The sequence below is a fragment of the Anolis carolinensis genome, chromosome 3, assembly GCF_035594765.1.
Source record: "Anolis carolinensis isolate JA03-04 chromosome 3, rAnoCar3.1.pri, whole genome shotgun sequence".
NCBI lineage: Eukaryota > Metazoa > Chordata > Lepidosauria > Squamata > Dactyloidae > Anolis > Anolis carolinensis.
Genome location: NC_085843.1, coordinates 224,295,314 through 224,319,034, shown reverse-complemented (window position 1 = coordinate 224,319,034; position 23,721 = coordinate 224,295,314).

The following is a 23,721-nucleotide window of genomic DNA, read 5'->3' as shown; positions in this document are numbered from 1 at the left end:
CTTTGAAAGCTAGAGAAAAGAAATCATTTAGAACGTATCTGTGGGTATGGTTTTGGAGCCGAGAGAAGATTCTTGTCCTCTCCCTTCCTGGAGAAAAATAAGGTCATTCACCCCCTAAATGAGTTTTTCCATTTAGTCTTCAAATTTCAAGCACTGCCAAAGGTAAGACACTGAACATTGTTCATATCTAGAACTCTTATACAGTATTCCTTTTGTAACTTCCTACCTCTGTTCTTTGGATGCCTCAACTCTCTTTCTGAATGCTCAGCTGAGGTTTTCAGTAGAAATGTGGGGAATGATGAAAACTTACATTTGGTTCGAATTCGGGGAGCGGGGTGGGCTCCTGTTGTTAGCTCCAGCTTTTGCCAACCTAGCAGTTCAAAAACATGCAAGTGTGAATAGATCAATAGGTACCACTCCAGCGGGAAGGTAATGGCGCTCCATGAAGTCATACCAGCCACATGACCTTGAAAGCATCTACAGACAACGCTGGCTCTTCGGCTTAAAATTGAAGATGAGCCCCAACCCCCAATCGGACGCAACTAGACTTAATGTCAGGGGACAACCTTTACCTTTACCTTTTACATTTGGGGACAGAATTGATATTTGGGGACAATGGTTCTCTCTCTCTCTCTCTCTCTCTCTCTCTCTCTCTCTCACACACACACACACACACACACACACACAATCACAACCCAGCCACAAAGCCACACAACTCCTCCTTCACCTGTGTAAAGTGGGAGTTGTATTTTGTAGAACAGTCACTATGGAAATCTTGGTCACTTGGTGGAATCAAGGTCCAAGCAGAGGGAATCTGCAGTCTTAAATCTGATCTGTTCCTTTGAGATCAAAGTTTTTTTTTTAGATTTGAGGGTGAAGATATCTACCCTATCATATGGATATGATTCCAATAATAGGGCTGCTCACTCAAAGTTTGAAAAATTATATTTTACCCAATAGCTATGTCTGTTGGAGATTGTGGCTGGTTGACAATGAAAATGCATTTTTTTCCAATACCTGTGCTCCAAATTTCGAGTTTGCTGTGGTTTTAAAATTTGGAAGCCCCATTTTTAGAGCTTTTTTTCATTCTAAAACACAGGTGCAATTGCATTTGTAAAAAATATCCTACTGTACTTTTGGCAGGCATAATAACTTTCTGTATTCTAAAAATGCATCTAATTGCAAAAACAACAATAAATTATAAGTGTTGATTTCTTACAATAGCAGGAAGCAGAAATACTTGGATCTCTGAACTAATATTTGGATTTAGACCCAAGTTGAAACAGAAGGCCTCCAACTTAGTCTAAACTGAAATGGGTAGGGTTTTTTCCTAGATTGCTGAATCAAATGTTGTGGTCAGTGTGCAACCCTAATATCTGTATGGTTGCTGGTCATCAGCGATGTACTTTCAAACGCTCAGAGCAACAATGGAAGGAAATAACCTGTTTGATGAAAATATACATTAATACAAGAACTTTGAGTGCCTTTTATTTTTTTCAAAAAACTGTGCCAATCAGAACTTTCACATAATTTGCAGCTATTACATAAATACGTTGCAACGCAAAAGGCTTTGCAATTTTTTCAAACAACATCTACTTACTCAGACTAGTTTATTGCTATATATCTATGTGATCTGTTCCAAAACATCCCTTTGATTAATACTTTAACATATACTTAGATATCTATTTTCTGGACATTAAGATGACAATAGATTATTTAGGTAGCAAATGGTTATTTATGCAATATATTGATACTCCAGCAATACATGGAGCAAGGGTTTAGAACAGGGGTCCCCAAACTTTTTAAAGAAGGGGCCAGTTGGAGGGCTAGACTATAGTTGACCACCGAGCAATAATAATTAATACTACTTCTAATAACAACAACAACAACAACAATAAAAAAGCGGGTTGGAAGAGACCCTTTGGGCCATTTAGTTCAACCCCTTCTGCCTTTGTGCACCAAAAGCACAAGCAAAGCACCCCTGACAGATGGCCAACATCAACCCCCCCCCGCCCCAAAAAAACAAAACAAAACAAAACAAAAAAACCCAAGATTATTGTAACCAGACTGATTGATAACTGGCAAATAGAGGGAGAAAATCTGGAGGCAGTGATAGACTTTATATTTCTAGGCACAAAGATTGTGCCGTCGTGCCTGGGGCTGTACTCTTAGTGAAAGAGGCATGGACGTAACATCTTTCCCCAGGAGATTGCTTCTTGCCCTCCTTTAGGGAAACTGGAACTCCCAAGGACCAAAACACTGTAGATAACTCAAAAACTGGGTTTATTGTTCACAAAGGGGGTAAAAGAAAATATACATTACAGTCTTTGATTATTTAAGTCCGTGGAGCTTTTCCAGACCCCTCTTTCTCTGGCTGTGAATGCCGGAGCAAACTCAGCCTCAGTCCAATGACCTATGTCTGAAGACAGAGTCTTCCTCTGTTGCCAAAGGACTGATGTGAAGGCGCTTGAGACTCCTCAACGTTGTTCAGGTTGGCCCTGAACATGAAGTGTGAGCCCCAAGGGTAAGAACCTCAGAATTGGTGCTGAGAGGTAACTTTTCAAGGGCTTTCAGAGCCAAGTCTCTCTCTCACATCCATCCGATAGAGAGCTTGATGGTGGAATGAAAAGGAGGAAACACAGTCCTACTCCAGGAAGAGGTGGAGCCAAACAGTTTTGCTGAGTGAGCAATGTAACAGGTACAAACAACATTGATTGGCAGATATAAATAACCAATCCAACTACATTTACAGGGTAGGGCAAAATCAGACATGATACAACAATTCAAATCTTGAAACTTATAGTTTGACATATAGATGGTGCCACTCGCGCCATCACAAAGATTACTCCAGATGCAGACTACAGCCAGGAAATCAGAAGACATTTACCTTTTGGGAGGAGAGCAATGACCAACCTCGATAAAATAGTGAAGAGTAGAGACATCACATTGGCAATGAAGGTCCGATAGTTAAAGCAATGGTATTTCCCGTAGTAACCTATGGATGTGAGAGCTGGACCATAAGGAAGGCTGAGCGAAGGAACATAGATACTTTTTAACTGAAGTGTTGGAGGAAAATTCTGAGAGTGCCTTGGACCGCGAGAAGATCCAACCAGTCCACACTCCAGGAAATAATGCCTGACTGCTCACTGGTGGGAAGGATATTAGAGGCAAAGATGAAGTACTTTGGCAACATAATGAGAAGATAGGAAACCTTGGAGAAGATACTGATGCAGGGGAAAATGGAAGGAAAAAGGAAGAGGGGCCGACCAAAGGCAAGATGGATGGATGGTATTTTTGAAGCGACTGGCTTGACCTTGAAGGAACTGGGGGTGGCGATGGCCGGCAGGGAGCTCTGGCCTGGGCTGGTCCATGAGGTCACAAAGAGTTGGAAGCAACTGAATGAATAAACAACATTGATACATATTCATTGTTTCACTGTTACTTTTACTGCCCTGTAATGCTATTTTATTGAGATGCTTATCTGTATCCAGCTTCAATAGGCTTCTAAGAAGTAGATCCAATGCTAGGTGCAATTTTATAGAAGTGCTATTTCTACTAGAAGTTTATGAATTTAATCTAACAACAGCTCCATATAACTGGGCCTCTGTTTAGGTTATTTACTTTAATTTTAATAAAAACCAATGTGTACCCTTCTTGTTTTTTTTAAAATTCACTTAAACAAAATATCTCTCTATTCCATCTACTGATCCATATACAACTCATGCCCCCTGGTCTATCCCTTTCCAACAGCTTTAGCTGTATTTCAAGGAGAAATATTTAAACTCCCGTATCTTGGCTATATCTTCATGAATTTTATTTTTCAAGGAAGGACAGCTTAGGATTTTTGTCATGTAGACTCTCTATGAAAAAAATGTCAAATCTAGATTTCATAATGATTAGAATGGCTTTGTAATGATAGAAAACTGTTTAATCCCTCTCCTTAGCTCTCATAACACACAGGATGAGAAGGGAAACCCTTCCTGTTTTGCTGTCTCCAGACATCCTGGACTGCATAGACAAGATAAACATGCTCATTCTCTGTATCTGTAAATAATGGACAATATAAGCCAAGAAAAGAACTTATTTCCACAAATACATTCTGCTTTATTCTGCTCTTATTTCTAAGCAAAATTCTTGACTGTGGCTTTGATGGAGAGCAAGGTTAAAAGGTCTTCTTCTGAGAGCAAACATTATTCATTTCAGTAGTTAGAAATAACCTTTAAATGGTCCTCTTCCTATAATTAGATTACACCCAGTTCAAACTGTCAATTTGTCAACTAAACATGAATGCCCTCTAATCTAGGCAAAACATGTGAATTGTATACTAGGTGAAGTGCTCCCAGGCTAATCTGCACCACCGTACCTTGTACTGATGTGTACCAATTTGACTTTGACAACCTTTTGCAAACTGTAACAGCTGCCAATACAGGTACCGTATTTACATTTCTGAACTTCCTATTTGCTTTTGCTTTGTCATGGTGAACTGGCTGCTGCTCTGTGCTCATTTGTCTATTTATCTGTGTTCTAGTTTGATAAAAACCATTTTTAAAATTGCCCTGAAACACCCTCATTCCTTTAGAGGTCATGGGAAACCTATTGAGCGCTTGGGAGGTTTCATAAGAAATACAAAGGAGTCATAGTTTTGAAGGGAACTTTTTCTCATTTCCAACAGAAGTTTATTAAAGGGTCAAAAAGAAATTATTCTCTCTAAAGTAAGCCTTTAAAATCACCAGTAACTATGTTTACAGGGACTCCAGAAATTGCTATATATTCAGTGGGAACTCTGCCTTCCTTCTTCTTAAAATATATTTTATGAAGATGGCATATAACAGGCATGGGGAACCTTTAGACTTCCAGGTTCTGCTGAAGCACAAACACCCATCATTCCTAATATTGTTCAAACATACAAAATGGGTGATGCCTGGTTCAACAACAGTCAAAGTGAGAAAGATCTTGGAGTCTTTGTGAAAAACAAGTTGAACATGAGCCAACAGTGTGATGCAGCTGCTTAAAAACCAATGGGATTTTGGGCTGCATCAAAAGGAGTATAGTGTCTAGATTGAAGGAAGTCATTGTGCCTTTGTATTCCAGGAGGGATGAGGCCTGTCTGATGTCACTGGGGAGAGAGTTCCACAGCTGAGGGGCCACCACTGAGAAGGTCCTGTCTCTCATCCCAACCAGTTTCACTTGCGAAGAGGTTGGGGCAGAGAGCAGGGCCTCCTCAGTTGATCTTAAATCTCTTATAGGCTCAAAGAGGGAGATGTTCTCAGCCAGGTAAGTTAGACCAGAACTGTAAAGGGCCAAGACCAGCACTTTGAATTGGGCTTGGTAGTAGTCTGGCAGCCAATGGAGCTGACGTAACAGAGAAGTAGTATATTCCCTGTACGCCACCCCAGTTAGAAATCTGACTGCCGCCCGTTGGACTAATTGAAGCTTCTGGGCTGTCTTCACAGAAAATACAATGTAGAGCACATTGCAGTAGTGTATACAAGATCTAACAAGAGCATAGACCACTGTGGCAGGGGGCTGGACTAGATGGCCCATGTGGTCTCGTCCAACTTTATTATTCTATGATTCTGTATGAGACTTCAAGTTCAAGAACATCTGGAGATCCACCAGTTGTTCACTCTCCCTATAGAGTCTCTGCACAAATATTCCCTGTAGATTAAATCCACAATTAATTTATATAAAGTTTAAATAAACTGTACTGAGCAAGAATATGATCACTGTATGATTTTATTCATGAATAGTGCCATTTCTGGGGATGTGGGCTTGTGGGACACAATGTTTTTAGATGGATAACCTCACTAAACATATCAGCTTAATTAGCTTGCCAATAGGGAACCTCTCAGTAAAGAAGAAATGGGATGGTTATAAATATTATAGCTCCTTATTGTTTTTTTTCCCACTTAGGGTAAATCAGTCAATGTTCAATCAATGCCACATCTGCATGTGTTTATTTGCCATGTTATATCTTTCCATATTGTTCTTCAATTAGAAAATAATCCACACAAACATTCACTTAAATATACATGTTATTTATTTCAAAAGTCACAAAACATATTCTCAGTTATATAGCCTATTTAGGAAGTGAGATATTCAGTGGAAGGCTAAATTTCCATCCAATATTGAATTGAAAGGTGTTGCTTGTGCCAATTTATATTAGAATTTGCAGAGCCAGAATTCATCAATCATCCCTAAATCAACAGGGCTGTGGCACAGGCTGGTGAGCAGCCTGATGCAATAAATCACTCTGACCATGAGGTCATGAGTTCGAGGCCAGCCCGTGGCAGGGTGAGCACCCGTCAATTAAAAAAATTAAAAATATCCCCTGCTCATTGCTGACCTAGCAACCCGAAAGATAATTGCATCTATCAAGTAGGAAATAAGGTACCACTTATAAAGTGGGGAGGCATATTTAACTAATTTACGATGTTGGAATGAGGAGGTGCCATCACAGTGGATGATGAAGCAGCTGCTCCCCCCTGTGTCCAGAATTGAACATCCCTTCAGGAGAAGGTTAAATTGCCTCTGCGTCTGTCTCTGTCCTATGTGTATATGGGCATTGAATGTTTGCCCTATATGTATATAATGTGATCCATCCTGAATCCCCTTCGGGGTGAGAAGGGCAGAATATAAATACTGTAAATAAATAAATAAATAAATAAATAAATAAATAAGTGTAGAAGGCAAGCTGTCTAGGTTCTAGACGTCCAAACCATCGAATTCCTACCACTACACATGATTGTTGGAACCTCTGCACTGAGGCATACTTAAAAAAAAATTCTTGTTCACTGTTTTCTGGGAACACACATATTAGACATGGCAACAATGGTCTACATATCTTGCTCATCTTGGATTTTATTCTAAGAACCTTTGTGACTTGCATGATTTATTGCTTTGCTCTTTGAGAGATTGTGATAAGATGATCACTCTTGTGTAGAGAGATTGAAGTCTTGAACTTTTTTCAGTGTGTAGACTATGGATATTATTTCATGGCAATTGCAAACTGGCACTGAAGTAAGACCATCAGTTTTTGTGATAGTCCTTATCACCATCCCATTGCCGATCTGCCCTATTCCACAACAATCTTGTCTCCTTCTATTACAGGTAAGATCTGTCAATAGGCCCTGATCACAAAACCGTGTTTTAATGTATTTACTGCAATGATCTCCAGCTGCTATTTCAAGAGGCATTGTTTTTGATTCTTAAAGACTGTCAGGGCACAACTATGGAATTCTAGTATTTTTCACAATGTTTCCACACCACTGTAAGTTCTCATAGTTACTTTAGTCCAGTGTATGTGAATCATTTCAGCTTGCATCATAATTTATCTAACACCGCTAATTAAGTTATTCACATTTCATCCATACTTCCAACACACAAATTACTCATTACTATGTGGAGCTTCAGGTACTACAGACATTTTGTGAAATCTAATTCATGTTTAATCCTGAGGTCAGAATTCTGGAGAATAGGGTTATTTAAATGATTATAAGAACTGGGCTGAACTCCATTTTTAAAGCCAAATCTGAATTGATAATGTTTTATAAATTTACAAATTACATTGCAAACTGCTCAGTTAGTTGGTGAAACAGAAATATGGCCTGCACAATACTTCAGAATACCTTACTTTGCTCGCAGTTTGTTCAAAGAGATAACTCTCTTGGCAATATTAGTGCATGGAACTGTCTCAATAACAAAACTATCCGAAAAATATATGCTTAGTTAACCATCTACCTTACAATTAATTTCAACTTGCAGAATAATCAATTATTGAAAAAGCTTAGCCTATTAATAAATTATGATTGTGCAATCTGAAATTAAATAATGTGAAAGAAAATGTAAAATAGTTAACAGTTACAGTTTATACACTAAGAAATGGTAAAATAAATATAAAGTAAGTCATTCAAACTAAGGGTTCTTCTAAACAGGCCTTTAGTCCAGTGTATAAAGAGAATTCAAAAAGCCCATTACCTTCCAGAGAGTCTCCACCTGGCTCCATTGCCCCAGAACAATCCTCTCAGGATGCCTGCATTAATGCTCAGGGTTTTAAAATGTGGTTATGCACTGGTGCCATCAACAAAAGCACACTGCATGAAAATGTCATGAAGCCTCACATTTCTGTGTGCCTGGGATATAACGGGCTCTATTGCAGCAGATTTTTCAGCCAAAACCAGACTTTTAAACACAGGGTTTCTCTGCTTAATGTGATTCTGCATGGATTATGGGCATGCGTCGTTTGACCCCACCCGCTTACAATTCTGATAATAGGTTCTGAGTTAAACGTGTTAGATTTGGACATTAATCAAAGGTTGTTAATATACTGTTGTAGCCTGGCAAGCATCGGATGAGCTTTCTGAGTGCTCAGAGGATGAGGAAGGGGCTGATGGGTTGCAACCTGTAATTTCCAAGGGGTCTGTGGAAGATAGCAGAAGCCTGGAGGGAGATGTTTTGGAATCTCCCAGGCAACAGGAGAAAGTGATATCAGTTCCCATGAGGATAGGTCAGAGTGGTCTTCGGAGGAGAATGTGGGAGACAGAGATTTTTTCCATATCTAGTTGCCTTGAAGTTAGGAGGCAGAATGTAAAACAAAGACAAACTCATTCTCAGAAGCATAGAGACGAGAAGAGAAAAAGCAGGTGTGTGCAAAGTGATCTCATGGGTGGGACTGAGGCCTCTTAAGTGGTTTCTGAGCTCTCAGGTTTTTAGTGGGAACAACGTTGTAAAAAGGAGAAACATCTCCCAGTTTCTAGTCCTAAGTTCCTGTTTCATGTATTTCATGTTTCTTGGTTTGATTCCTATTTATGACTTTAAGTTCTTGGAGGTTTTACCTTTCTTGTGTTCCTGTTTTCATGTCTAGGGATATAACTTTTTGGACAATATCCTGCTTAAGGATTATTTTGCTAGGTGTAAACTCAAGTCTCTGTGGATTGCTTTTTGATGCCTTGGTTCAAAAGCTGATGAACTCTTGAATTTGTTAGGAATTATTTTTTGTACTTTTGCTGCTTCTTTTTTGACTTGCCTTTTTCCTTTTTTAATTATTATTCATATAATAAACATTTACTTATTGGATTATCTGAATAATCTGTGTGGTGTTGGGTGAAAAGGTGTATCAGGGCTAGAGGACAACATATACATTGAAATGTTCCAAGATTTAAACTTTGCGAGAATGGTTAGCCCCAGGAAAAGGACTGTATAGTTACCCTATGCTTTCTTCTACTTACATGCTGCTATTTATTCTAGTATTGCTTTCCTTGCTCCTTTGAATCTCAGTAATCTAGATTTTTGTGTGTGATAACATTGTTCAGTTATTAACACCATTGGAAGTTCCAGAATTGGATTCTTGACTTTCACTATGAAAATATAAATGGGAATCCCTCCTCTAAATCTCCTCAACAGCAGTTCAATATAATTTGATTGGCAAAAGGATCCTAGTGTTATTTCCCATCTTTTAGGATCATCACATCTTAAAGGACATTCTCTCTCAACCTGAAGACAACCCTTCTCCCTTAATTTCAGAATGACATTGATAAGATATTTTGTGACAGCTTCAGAAACTGCAACAATGGGTTCAGTCCTCATTGGTGTTTCTAGATCCTACCTTAGTAAAAGTCCTATGCCATCTCTTCTCCATTCCTTTACTTTCCCTCCCATCCTATTGTACTAGAAGGTACCAAGAGATGTTTTAAAATACATACATTCATAATTGTATTTGTGCAATAATATTCATCATCATTCCTAAAGTGCACTGCTCTAAGTGTGTCATCTGTAAAACCAAAATAATTGGCTTAGTTCCTTCACTTTTACATTCCATTTTATCGTCCCAGGTAACAAAACTGTGTGAAAGAATTATACTCTAGTCTGTGATGAAAATCAATGAAATGTGTTCAGTACCTGGTATAATCGTTTGTTTTAATCAAATTTACATGAAATTGAATTCTGCATATAGTGGGATAATATTATTCATTTTATGCTCCAGTGGGCTAAACTGAACAAAAATGCAAGACAAGTGAAACCGATGGAGATTAAGTACACTCTTTCTAAACTCTTACTTTATAATGTTCCAGTGGTACTCTTTTTAATAAACTCTTTGTTTCAGCTGCAAAAGCATTTAGCCATTATTCTCTTATTCCCCCCCCCCCTGCCCCCCAATACCCGGAAACAATGAATACCAGTGGTACAGCTGCTTTGTAATCTTTCATTTTCCCAACTGTGTGAAAAACAGCAGCCAAGTATACACTGTTCTTTGTATCGAACATTTTGATGAGTTGGTTCAGAAACATTTCTTCACATTTTTCTATTTTGAAGCATTTTAAGAGTTGCTGAAGTCTAGTAAAAAGCCTACCACATTACCAATATCACCAAGGCTGGCCTTAAAATGCCTGGAGCAGCAATGGCAGGGTTCTAATCATCCCTACTCAGGTTCCTGAACATTTCCCTCTCTTGGAGAACAGTGCAGCATGTGCCACACAGGGTATCCTTTCCCGCCCTTAGATGTTGAAGATGACCATGGTTTCATATGAAAAATGAAGGGGAAGACATATTTTTCTTTGGCTCAGGCAGCAAAATATCTTAAGCCAATCCTACATGTTGAAATCTTACAATAACATATCACAATAATCACATCTCTTAGAGCACATGATAGTGCAGTGCAATCCCATGTGAAATCATGGATAATAGCAAATCCTATTGAGATGAAGGATGTCTCACTCAAGAATACTACAGAGTGATTATCATGAACTAAGGCATGATAACAGAGCTTAGGTTTCAACACACATAAGGAGAATAAGCCAAAGGCAAGTGTCTACTAACAGAGAATCAAAGTTTCATAGCTAATCTCTCAGACCTGTAATACCATCCCATTTCCAGAGGAGGAGGTAACATTAACCCTTCATTAGCTGACTCAAAATGCTGATGAGTGTCTATTTCTGATGAAAGCTTGCCCAGCTATCACACTTTATTATTCACCATGTTGTATTTGCTACTTTCATCTCTTCACTAATAAATTAAGGCACCTTTAAGGGATTTAAGGGAAGGTCAACACATTATCCCTTAGTAAAGGCACCTTTACTAACTATCCTTTGCAGTACATACAGGAAACAAAGCAACATAAACAAATACACAAAGAGGTGGTTTGTTGCAGTTTGCACATAAAGTGCGTGCATATTACTTAACTGTGCAAAGATCCCACTTGGCCACCACGCTCACCAAGAGATGCAACAAAAGCAAAACATTCCCATCACATGCACCAGCTGTGGCATGTTCCGCTTTTTCACACAAAAACTAGACAACTACATCTGCTCCAAATGCAAACAGATGACTCTGATGGAGCAGAGGATCCAACAGCTCGAGCACCGTATTAAGACCCTTAAGGACATTCAGGCACTCGAGCTCTTCTTGGACACTGCACAACACGCTGCTGTAGATCAGCAGCCTGCATCACACCAACACCACCAAGACCATGATCAGGAACCTTATGGGGAGATCAACTCAGACAACCCTCAGACTTGGAAGGAGGTCACCCATAGAAGGAGACGCAGGACCAGGCAGCCTCCGCAGAACTCCTCTGCTCAGCTGCATTTACACAACAGATTTGAAATTCTTACATCATTAACATACAATCAGGAAACACATCTTGTGGAGGACCACAGTTTCTTAGATACCACTCAGTGGACCACCCTGGATCAATGCGCAGGGGATAGCCCTGACGGGGACAGTGCATCACCACAGTCACACTTATGTAATCATGCAAATGCTCCATCCCCAATCATAAACCAGGAGCAACAGGAACATCCTTGGGAGAGTAATGGGCTCTCGGATGTATCTCAATGGATTGTCATTGATGAATGCACTGGGGATGTTGAGGAGGAGGACAACACTTTACACCTACATGATTCACTTCAACAGGAACACTCTTCAGGGGACATACACACTGTCTTGCACAAAAGGGACCCTGTCAATCCTCAAAGGAAACAGGTCTTGGTAGTAGGTGACTCCCTCCTTAGAGGAACGGAAGCCATCATTTCCAGACCGGATGGGATGGCTCGAGAAACATGCTGCCTCCCGGGGGCAAAAATACACCATATCACTCAGAGGCTCAGCAGGCTCCTAAAGCCCCATCACCCTCCCCACCTTATGTTGATTCATGTAGGTACCAATGACACCGCTAGGCATACTTTTCAAAAGATCACAAATGATTTTCGAGCTCTGGGAACAAAGCTAAAATTGTATAATGTACATGTGATCTTTTCATCCCTCCTCCCTGTTGTAGGACACGGCTCTACAAGGGCCGGAAAAATAGTACAGGTCAATAACTGGCTCAGAAAATGGGGTCAAGAGGAGCATTTTGGCTTCCTTGACCATGGTCTACTCTTCCAAGAGGATGGACTACTGGCAAGCGATGGGGTGCATCTCACACAAGTAGGAAAACATCTTTTTGCACACAGACTCACAAACCTCATCAGGCGCACTTTAAACTAGATCCACTGGGGGAGGGGAACAACAGCCTGGCAAACACTATATTACCCACGACCACAGGGAACCGCCGAAAGGCTAAACGGAGGGCTGCACAAACACAGCAAGGACCAAGTACAGAGAGCATAATAATCCCAAATAAACAGTTCAAGGGGAGGTCACAGGGGCTTACATATCCTTACACTAATGCTCAGAGCATGGGAAATAAGCAAGACGAACTCCAACTCCTAGCACAGCACCACACATACGATGTCATAGGCATCACTGAAACCTGGAGGGATGACTCCCATCACTGGAATTTAACCATTGAGGGCTATAACCTCTTTCACAGAAATAGAACAAAGGGGAGAGGAGGGGGAGTAGCTTTATATGTCAAAAACAGTTACGTTGCAGAAGAAATGCAAGACTGTAATCCGGGAAACCAGCTTGAAAGCATCTGGATAAGAATCAAGGGAACCGGGACTCAAAAAGATCTTGTCGTGGGTGTCTACTACAGACCTCCGAGTCAGAATGAAGGACTTGATGAAGCCTTCTGTCAACAGCTGACCAAACAGGCACAAAGAAGAGATATAGTAGTCATGGGCGATTTCAATTATCCAGATATCTGCTGGAAAACAAACTCAGCCAAGAGTACAAAGTCCAACAAATTCCTCACTTGCCTTGCAGATAATTTTATGGTCCAGAAGGTAGAAGAGGCAACAAGGGGATCAGCAACTCTTGATCTAATCTTAACAAATGTGGAAGACCTGATCAATACAGTTGAAGTGGTTGGATCCTTAGGGGCAAGTGACCATGTGCTCCTGCAGTTTGCAATACAAAGGAATGCTGAAACTAAGACAAGTCAAACACGCATTCTGGACTTTAAGAGAGCTAACTTCCAAAAAATGAAGGAATTACTGAGCGGCATTCCATGGACGCCGATATTAAAAAACAAGGGAGTTAAGGATGGATGGGAGTTTTTCAAAAGTGAAATACTTAAGGCGCAAATGCAAACAGTGCCAACAAAGAAGAAAAATAAGACAAGTGCAAAGAAGCCAGAATGGATGTCCAAAGAACTTCTAACTGAGCTAAAGCTCAAAAGTGACATGCACAAGAAGTGGAAAAGGGGAGAAATCACCAAAGAAGAATTCAAACGTATAGCCAACACCTGTAGGGAAAAGGTTCGCAAGGCTAAAGCGCAGAATGAGCTCAGGCTTGCCAGGGACATAAAAAACAACAAAAAAGGCTTTTTTGCTTACGTTGGTAGAAAAAGGAAGAAAAAGGAGGCGATAGGGCCATTGCAAGGAGAAGATGGGGTGATGGCGACAGGGGACAGGGAAAAGGCAGAACTACTTAATGCCTTCTTTGCCTCGGTCTTCTCAGAAAAAGAAAGCCATCTTCAACCTCAGCAACACGGAATGGACGAAGGATTGGGGGAAATCCAACCCCAAATAGGGAAACAAGTTGTCCAGGAACACCTGGCCACTCTAAACGAATTCAAGTCCCCAGGGCCAGATCAGCTACATCCAAGAGTACTGAAGGAACTAGCGGAAGTTATTTCAGAACCACTGGCAATTATCTTCGAGAGTTCTTGGAGAACGGGAGAAGTCCCAGCAGATTGGAGGAGGGCGAATGTGGTCCCTATCTTCAAGAAGGGAAAAAAGAACGACCCAAACAATTACCATCCGGTCAGCCTCACATCAATACCAGGCAAAATTCTGGAAAAGATCATTAAGGAAGTGGTCTGCGAACACTTAGAAACAAATGCGGTCATTGCTAATAGTCAACACGGATTTACCAAAAACAAGTCATGCCAGACTAATCTGATCTCTTTTTTCGATAGAGTTACGAGTTGGGTCGATACAGGGAATGCTGTGGATGTAGCGTACCTGGATTTCAGTAAGGCCTTCGACAAAGTCCCCCACGACCTTCTGGCAAACAAACTAGTAAAATGTGGGCTAGACAAAACTACGGTTAGGTGGATCTGTAATTGGCTAAGCGAACGAACCCAAAGGGTGCTCACCAATGCGTCGTCTTCATCATGGAAAGAAGTGACAAGTGGAGTGCCGCAGGGCTCCGTCCTGGGCCTGGTTCTGTTCAACATCTTTATTAACGACTTAGACGAAGGGTTAGAAGGCATGATCATCAAGTTTGCAGACGACACAAAACTGGGAGGGATAGCTAACACTCCAGAAGACAGGAGCAGAATTCAAAACGATCTTGACAGACTAGAGAGATGGGCCAAAACTAACAAAATGAAGTTCAACAGGGACAAATGCAAGATACTTCACTTCGGCAGAAAAAATGGAAATCAAAGATACAGAATGGGGGACGCCTGGCTTGACAGCAGTGTGTGCGAAAAAGACCTTGGAGTCCTCGTGGACAACAAGTTAAACATGAGCCAACAATGTGATGCGGCTGCTAAAAAAGCCAATGGGATTCTGGCCTGCATCAATAGGGGAATAGCGTCTAGATCCAGGGAAGTTATGCTCCCCCTCTATTCTGCCTTGGTCAGACCACACCTGGAATACTGTGTCCAATTTTGGGCACCACAGTTGAAGGGAGATGTTGACAAGCTGGAAAGCGTCCAGAGGAGGGCGACTAAAATGATTAAGGGTCTGGAGAACAAGCCCTATGAGGAGCGGCTTAAAGAGCTGGGCATGTTTAGCCTGCAGAAGAGAAGGCTGAGAGGAGACATGATAGCCATGTACAAATACGTGAAGGGAAGTCATAGGGAAGAGGGAGCAAGCTTGTTTTCTGCTGCCCTGCAGACTAGGACACGGAACAATGGCTTCAAACTACAGGAAAGGAGATTCCACCTGAACATCAGGAAGAACTTCCTCACTGTGAGAGCTGTTCGACAGTGGAACTCTCTCCCCGGGGCCGTGGTGGAGGCTCCTTCCTTGGAGGCTTTTAAGCAGAGGCTGGATGGCCATCTGTCGGGGGTGCTTTGAATGCGATTTCCTGCTTCTTAGCAGGGGGTTGGACTAGATGGCCCATGTGGTCTCTTCCAACTCTACTATTCTATGATTCTATGATTCTATGATTCTATGTTTCTCTGCAAGCCATATTGCTATATTACTTTACAAGCTCTTCATCATGCAAAGTTGGATATATAAACTTTTTTGTTCATTTTATACATCTGCAGATCTTCTCTCCCCTTCCCCCCCCCCCTCCAAATTGGGTCATTTTCCAGAGAGTACCTGTTGTAGTAAATAGTCATCTATATGATAATGATTTTCCAGGAAGCTATGAGAGGGAAATGAAGACCAGCCGTGGTTAGGGCATCGTTTTAAAGGAATCTTATTTGTATCTATGTGTTCACTTAAAGACCTCAGATGTACACTGTTGATACTCTAGCTCAGCTGTAACCCTGTTTTTGTACTTGCTTTTCTAACATTCTTGAATAATTGTTCCAGGTTGGTAGCAGGTTGGAGCTACAAATCTAAGCAACAGAAACTGATTTGTAGCTCCAACCAGCTATTAACCTTGAACAACTACTTAAGAATGTTAAGAGAAGAAAGGCCAAAAACTTGCTTATAGCTGAATATTAAGAAGATTCTTTTTTTTAAAAAAAAAATAAAAAACCAAAACAACAACAACTACTACTACTACTTTGGGTCCATAGAGAATTTACCTAACTTTAAATAATTTAATGAAGACACTGAAATAAAATTTCCCTATATCTTGCTTCGCTCATTAACAAAAATGGAGATCATACCCTAGAGATCAAAAGATGACTCAGGAGTTTAACACATGAAGAAGGCAAATCGCAGTTACAGCAGACAATAGCATCTTTCACTGGAATTTATTAAATCATTTCTTTTATAACACAAGTAATCCATTAATCTACCTCATTTTGGAACAACAGAAAAGTAATGATGCAATGTTTTTATTTTGCTGTAATTGGTTTTGGGGGAATGGGGGAAAGACTGGTAACTTTGGAGGACTGCTATCATAAGACATATAATTGAACACAAAAGTCAAGGTTATTCATATCACATTATTTCCGATTTCTGTGTCTAAATGAGAAAGCTGACCAGTGAAGAAAGTTGATAGGAAAAACCCATCTTATTTGATGAGCAGCCAAAAAGACAAATAAATGGGTTCTAGAGGAAATCAAGCCTGAACTTTCACCAGAAACCAAGCACTGAGGCATAAGTCCTGAAATAATGGGATTATTGTTAAAAACAACAATGCTTGGTAATATTGAGTGCAGTAGAAAAAGAGGAAGACTCTGCATTATAGGTGGTTCAAATTAATCTTGTTGCCATGGCCTTGAATTTGTGGGACCTGTGCAGGGTTGTTTATAATAAGATCTTCTGTAGATTTCTCATTCACTGAATTTCCAGAAGACAAAGTCAACTTGACAGCACATAACAATTTAACAGATTACATCTGGACCTTAAGAGGAAATCCAACTGGCATATAATCAATAAAGTTGATAAAGTAGATACATGTTCATGTAGCTGACATGGTTGGGAGCATATGGTTTTATCTTGAAGCAGTATTTCTTGCAGATCTTTGAATTTTATACTGCCACATTTTAAACTGTAAATGTGCTCATAAATAATTTTTGTTTAGGCATTCCTTTGTGGATAGAATTAGGGTTTGAATGATATAGCAGATATAAATGTGCTTCTTTCCATGTGTTCAACCTGCACAAATCTATTGGTAGACTATGGTAGCAGGATAAAATATGATCCTCATAACATTTTGGCATATCATTGCATTGGTTTGGGAATGATAGTTCTATATTCAAAAATGCCGCAGGGTTTGATATGAATAGACTAGGCAATCTGCAAGTGAATTCTGTAAATGTGGATGACTTTCCTTCAATTTTAAGATTTTAAAAAAATCATAGATTGGTATTAAAAATTATCTGTGTTGTAATATGTTCTTAGCATCTTTGTAAAGGCTTTGGAACACCTGAGATTCAAGAACAAAAGAAGTAAAAGATATATTTAATTTAAATCAGAACAAGTTGTTTCTTCCATGACATTTAAAAGTGTTGTTGGAAGCATACCTAATGAGGGGGGTCAATGTGATCATCTGTCAGAATTAACAGATTGCAGTCTCCCAAAATTAACAGTGTATATGTCAAATCTAGTTTGTATTAAAATCACTCAGAAGAGCTTTCCACAATTCCATGATTGTACATATTTTTACATGTGTTTTATTTTTAGTTGTGGTAAAAATTTAGGAAACCTCCCACAAGCTCTAAAGACATTTTCCTCCATGTGTCTGGATATCTATTATGTTGCTCTCTGAGTCATCTTAAGTTTCACAGAAGAAACTAGTTACTTCTTAATTTTAAGAGATTTAAATTATGCTACTTTTAAAAGAACATATTTATTAAGGCTAGGTCTATATTTCAGTCCTTGATAATTCAGAGATTTAGTACTCATTGAGGCAGTAATGCTGAATGCCAGAAGTGACTTGAGAAACTGCAAGTCGCTTCTGGTGTGAGAGAATTAGCCATCTGCAAGAACGTTGCCCAGGAGAAGCCCGGATGTTTTGATGTTTTTACCATCCTTGTGGGAGGCTTCTCTCATGATCCCACATGGAGCTGGAGCTGATAGATGGAGCTCATCAACGCTCTCCCTGGGTTGGATTCAAACTGGCAGCCTTCAGGTCAGCAACCCAACCTTCAAGTCATCAGTTCTGCCAGCACATGGATTTAACCCACTGTGCCACCGGGGGCTCCATGCCTTGTGCAATGGAATCACAGAGGTGTCCTTTACAAAGTCTTTATCCTTCCCTGCCAAAGAGTGCTGGTGCCTCATCAAACTACAAATGTCATGATTCCATACTATTGAGCCATGATAGTTAACTTGATGTCAAACTGCACTAATTCTACAGTGTAAAGGTATTCAGAATCTTGTTTTCCTCAGATTACTAGGTGATATTACTTATTGCCATCCAGGATATTATTTTGTGAACATGAGGAGAAATATCCCAATGCTGCTGGAAATTTGAAAATGATACCAGTTACTTAATGGACCAACAAGCTTTTCCTTCACTGGAAATCTTTCTGATGGGACTGGGCAGCCATCAGTTAATGATGTTCATGCTTTTGATTTCCTAGTCTGAGCAGTGGATTGATCTAATTTCAGCTGAACATCTCAGATTCTATTTCATGCCAAATCTCATATTTTGATTTCTTTATATAAAAGGCAAAAAGACTAGACATAACATTGGGGCAAACATATTCCAAGTGTTCCTTCCAAACAGTCAATCAGTTATTCAGTCTGGCTTTTTTTTTTTTTTTGCAGGATAAGAGTATCTCCAAGAGCCATTCATCTGAACACCAACAGGCATTCATTGAACAGGTGAAAGTGGTGTTCAAGCTGAGCTCCTGGTTTCATAAAGGGGCTCTATTGTAATGTTAGATGTTGATGTACAGCTGGTACAGAGCACAAAAAACACTTCTGTGGTTGTTGCTGAGAATGGCAAAAATAATAAATACAGCTCTTAAGTGGAGTAAGGAATATTGCAAAGCAGAAAATGAACAACCAGTCCCATCCCACCCAAGTGTATATCAGAGAAAGAAAAGAAACATTACATTGCTTAATTTTCATTGTAAAGCATATACAGGCAGTCCCCAAGTTATGAACAAGATAGCTCAGTGGTTCTCAACCTGTGGGTCCCCAGATGTTTTGGCCTTCAACTCCCAGAAATCCTAACAGCTGATAAACTGGGTGGGATTTCTGGGTGTTGTAGGCCAAAATACCTGGGAACCCAAAGAATGATAACTACTGATGTTGTAGATGACGGGAGAGACAACGACAAGAGAGATCCTTTGAGAGGCCAAAAAGTCCGGTTTATTATATTCAGCGGAGTCTCTGGAAGTGGAATCTCTTCCAAAAAGCAAACCAGAGCTCCGATCAAGGCGTTGACTTGACTTTTATACATTTTCAGACAAAGAACATGCTTCTACATACATCTCGTCATTAGTACGTCATTTCACATGCTTACATACATGGACATAAATATGCACAATCAGCATTTTTCTATCTAAGCACTCTTAAAAGCTTGTAGCAAGTCACAGACACCAAAAAGAGAGATCCTGTCAAAAGTCTGCTCTCCCTCTAAATGGAATGTATAGATAACTGGCCCCCCTTCTCCCAGCTTGTACATTTACACAGAGCCTTTGCACTTCTTTTGTGCCTGGTACAGAGAGAGCATGATTTTTTCTACATTTCACTGTTTCTAATGTGCATACAATATATGTCTAAAAATCCATATTTTTCAGTTCCTCATCACTGAGATGGGTTCTATACATTTTTTCTTAAGTTTAATTTATATGCAAGTCAGAACACGTACATTTTAAGTAGTATATGAAAGGGTTAACACCCCTGTGTCATTTGTTTTGCTGTCTGTGCCTCTGTTCAGAAGATTTCATCTCATTTTTTTGTCCCCGCGATAATTGGATTTTGGAAAATTTGGCTTGTTGTGGAAACAAGATTGGTGAGGAAGCTTCAGTGGGGATACTTTTCCTCCCTGATAATTCTTCCAGGAGTGAATTTCTCTTTCAAGGGGTAGATTTCTCTCACTTCCTGTTGTCTCACCTCCATTCTTAACTATGAGTCATTTGTAAGTCTGTAACTCGGGGACTGTCTGTATAATATACTACAAGGACATATCTGTACTTACAATGCTTGGCCATGATCAAATACAGAAGCAAATGGAACAAAAATGGGGAAGAAGAAATTTCAATAGAAAGGAGGAAACCATGAAAATGAACAAAATCTGGCTACCAGTATTAAAAAACTCTAAAATCTGAACAGTAAATAAAGAACAGTGAAAACAGAGGAATTAACAGACATGAATCAATCAGAGGCAGCTATCACCTCAGAACAAAGGATTTCCCCAGGCAGGAATGAAGCTTGCAAGGCCATTAATGCTAATCAAGGTGATTAATTAGAACATTCACACTGGTCTCCAACATAAAAGAGTTCTTCTCCCACCCTGGACCTTCCACAGATATATAAACCCTTGTTTAGTTTTCCAATATACCTCACAACCTCTAAGGATGCCTGCCATAGATGTGGGTGAAATCTCAGGAGAGAATGCTTCTGGAACATAGTCATACATCCCGGAAAATGCACAACAACCCAGTGATTCCAGCCATGAAAGCCTTCAACAACACATGAAGAAAATAGCTGCCAATTAGCGTGATATAGGAAGAAAGAGGAGGTTGAAATGCAAACAAATGGGAATGAGCAAACAAATTAGGAATTACTACAGGCAACAAAGGTTGCTAACTCAGAACATGACAGTTCTTGAGACATGCCTGGCAGGCACACTTTCACTTTATCCCCACAGTTTACTGAACTCAGACTGTCTAGACAGCTCTACAGTGAGCGCACTAATATTTGACAGCCTGAAATTAAAGCCCAGTACACTAAAATGTACATTTCCCTTTTGGTGATAGAGTATAGGTAAATGCCAAGAGGCAGTGTTGCATCAGAGTAGGCAGTTAGAAGTCACTGACATTCATAGGACACATCTGCACCAACTGCAATGGCCAAACAAGGCTGCTCTGGAGTAATGCAAGGCAAGGCCACCTTAGCGTGACCTGGCCCTGTGTTAGTCAAAGTTGAGGGGAACATCCGAATTCTGATACAGAATTTAGGAAAATATCACACTAAAGTTCTAAAGCATAAGTCTGTGTGTCCTTATCACCCAGTTTGCTCCTGCAGAATTCTGGGAAATGTAGTTTAGGGAACTAAGGACCTGTCTGGATATGAATTCCAAAGTCTCCGCCCTAAAATACATTTGCCAGAATTCTGCAAGAGCAAACTAGGCAATAGGAAATGCGGACCTGTGCTTTAGAACTCTAATGTGATACCATTCTTAGACTGCCCCTCATCTTGTAGCCTGTGGAGACAACTGCCTGTGACTGTCTAGACTGGAGTCTTGTGTTTCCTGGGCTTGGGTGGTCTGGGACATGAAATGGCATTCCCCTTCCCTCATCCTGTTGTGGCAGTTTCTAGCAGTGAAACTGGTCCTACTTGTTCCTCAGGATAGGTAGCCAGGACAATGGAGAGTGATGGAATAGAAAGGGGAGAAGTGGTAGGTTTCATCAGGGTACACAATAGGAAGATAGGACCCATATCATGGCAGGAGATGGCCATGTCCTGGAAGAACATCAATCAACACTCTGCATGAATTAAACAGAGAGCAGACCTTTCCTCAAATCAGGGTACAGGTCGAGTCTCCCTTATCCAAAATGTTTGGAACTACCTGTCTTTGCATATACATATATAATGGGGAAGGGCTCCCTCGTGGTACAGTGGGTTAAACCGCTGAGCTGCTGAACTTGCTGACTGAAAGGTCAGCAGGTTCGAATTCAGGGAGTGGGGTGAGCTCCCGCTGTTAGGTCCAGTTTCTGCCAACCTACCGTGTTTCCCCGAAAATAAGACAGTGTCTTATATTAATTTTTGCTCCCAAAGATGCTCTAGGTCTTATTTTCAGGGGATGTCTTATTTTTCCATGAATAAGAATTCACATTTATTGTTGAACAAAAAATGAACATTTATTATATACTGTACAGTAGTTGTCATCACAAACCAGCATAACCAGACCAATTGTGAATCCTATCAAGAATTTCTTGTTACTACCATTATTTCCATGTACACCACTCTATGGTACGTACATTTACCGATCCTGCATGCTCTGGTGTTCTGTTTGGCGGGCATGCTTCCAAACAAAAACTTTGCTAGGTCTTACTTTCAGGGGAGGCCTTATATTTAGCAATTCAGCAAAACCTCTACTAGGTCTTATTTTCTGGGGATGTCTTATTTTAGGGGAAACAGGGTAGCAGTTTGAAAACATGCAAATGTGAATAGATTAATAGGTACTGCTCTGGCGGGAAGGTAGCAGTGCTCCATGCAGTCATGCTGTCCACATGACCTTAGAGGTGTCTTTGGACAATGCTGGCTCTTTGGCTTAGAAATTGAGATGAGCACCAACCCCCAGTCGGATACAGCTAGACTTAATGTCAGGGAAAAGCTTTAACTTTCTTATATAATGGGGTAAATGGAAGGAAAAAGGAATAGGGGCCGACCAAGGGCAAGATGAATGGATGGTATCCTTGAAGTGACTGGCTTGACCTTGAAGGAGGTCGGAATGGCTACGGCTGACAAGGAACTCTGGCATGGGCTGGTGCATGAGGTCACAAAGAGTTGGATGCAACTGAATAAACAACAACAAATATAATAATAGATTATATTGGTGATGGAACCCAAGTTCAAACACCAATTTTACTTATGTTTCCAATGCACCATATACACATAACCTGAAGGTAAGTTTATACCATATTGAAAAAACAATTTTTGTGCATGAAGGTTTGAGTACATTGAACCATCACTCGGCAAAAGTATCAGTATCTCACCATCCAGATGGGCAAAGTCTGGAGGATTTTGGATGTTCAGACAAGGGATGCTCAACATGTATTGCTTTGAAAATGTATCTTCTGTCAGGGATCAGAGAGCACATGCCATATATTCAGACTGATCTGCTATCTCTGCTTCAGTAAGGGTGGGTTGCACCTCCCACCCAAGGAGCAGAAATACTTTGAAGCTGTCAGTTTCTCTCTCTTCTGCAGCTTTCCAAGTTCCTTCTGGTCATGTTTCTCTTCTTGTGCCAGGTCACCATAGAAACAGCACTATGTAGCAGCATTGCCATGGGAATTTGATGGCACAGGAAGGGAAATGCAGGCAGAAGGAACTTGGAAGATTGCAATAATGAACAGTGTGGCAGTTTGTGGATTGTGCTTTGAAAAATATTATAGGAGGAAACTGCCATATTATATCAAACCAACTATGGGCTATGTGCACAGAAGTGACCTACACATAGAAATGGGTGAAGGAGGTGGATATCTATATCTCTACAGTATTTTGGGTAACTGGACTGACTAGTAAATGAAAAAGGTTGGCCAGAAAATCAGTTTAAGTTGTGTGTTCATTCCTGTTCATGCCAGGTCTATATCAGATATTGTCTAAAGTGAAACACAAGTTTGCAGAAAAATCCAAAGTTTTGGTAGAACTGACATAGTTTATGTAAGGTGTTCTTGCTAAACTTTACCTACTGGGTACTGAAGATGATAAAATGATGGTGATGGGGTGATTGTTGATGAAAAAGAGTTATGTGTATTAGGAAAAAATAATCCTCAAGACATGTATTACTAGAAGCACCAGGTCATCAAAGTGTAAAGATGATGCCTGGGTGAATGCCCAGACATGCCAAGCCAAGACACCT